Here is a 1,216-nt window from a genome sequence, read left to right on the forward strand (position 1 = left end):
CAAGCTAGGTCCTAGTAAATTTGGCCCAATTAATTTCACTTATTTCCATCTCTCCTTTTTGGATTACTAGATTAAAACAAAAACCTGAGAATCCATAACAAATCTGGAGATTGTTTTGAAACATGGGTGGGGCCAATCCGTACTTTCTTCCTGATGCTGATCTGATTCCATCTGCTTTTTAATCACAGTTTGTCAAAGGAGCTACCCTGGTTGAATTCACATTTCAGGCAACGTCATAGTTGCACGCAACTCCAATTTTTTTTTTTAAACAATCACGGCTGCATTTAGAGAACTTGCCAAGTCACATTTCATTGGAGGAAAATGTTTGAAGCAAACCAGGCACTCCTCAGCTAGATCGCAGATGAAATGGCTCTTTCTATAATGGTGTGGATGTAGTTCAGGGGTGTCAGAATCAATTTCACTGAAGGCTGCATTAGGGCTGCCCTCAAAGGGCCAGATGGGCGTGGCTGGGTGGGCGTGGCTAGATGGTCACAGCTGGGTCGTCATGACTAAGTAGGTGTGGCTGGGTGGGCGTGGCTAGATGGTCACAGCCGGGTCGTCATGACTAAGTAGGTATGGCTGGGTGGGCGTGGCTAGATGATCACAGCCGGGTCGTCATGACTAAGTAGGTATGGCTGGGTGGGCGTGGCTAGATGATCACAGCCGGGTCGTCATGACTAAGTAGGTGTGGCTGGGTGGGCGTGGCTAGATGATCACAGCCGGGACGCCGGGACTAAGTAGGTGTGGCTGGGTGGGCGTGGCTAGATGGTCACAGCCGGGTCGTCATGACTAAGTAGGTATGGCTGGGTGGGCGTGGCTAGATGATCACAGCCGGGACACTGGGACTAAGTAGGTGTGGCTGGGTGGGTGTGGCTGGATAGTCACAGCTGGGTTGCTATAACTAGGTAGGTGTGGCTGGGTGAGCATGGCTGGATGGTCACGGCCTGGTCGCCGTGACTAAGTGGGTGTGGCTGGGTGAGCGTGGCTGGATGGTCAGAGCCGGGTCGGCATAACTAGGTAGGTGTGGCTGGGTGGGTGTGGCTGGATGGTCACAGCTGGGTCGCCATAACTAGGTAGGTGTGGCTGGGTGAGCATGGCTGGATGGTCAGAGCCAAGTCGCCGTGACTAAGTAGGTGTGGCTGGGGGGGCGTGGCTAGATGGTCACAGCCGGGTCGCCATAACTAGGTAGGTGTGGCTGGGGGGGCGTGGCTGGGTC

General features: G+C 53.5%; 1 protein-coding gene across 1 annotated transcript in view; it reads right to left on the reverse strand.

The window, feature by feature from the left end:
* The window catches only part of SYT4 (synaptotagmin 4), an 18,966-nt gene that overhangs the window by 3,170 nt on the left and 14,580 nt on the right, over positions 1-1,216 (reverse strand). The gene's annotated exons all lie outside the window — the stretch shown is intronic.

This window comes from Protobothrops mucrosquamatus, unplaced genomic scaffold, assembly GCF_001527695.2.
Source record: "Protobothrops mucrosquamatus isolate PMUCROS unplaced genomic scaffold, P.Mucros_1.0 scaffold1560, whole genome shotgun sequence".
In the NCBI taxonomy this organism is placed as follows: Eukaryota; Metazoa; Chordata; class Lepidosauria; order Squamata; family Viperidae; genus Protobothrops; species Protobothrops mucrosquamatus.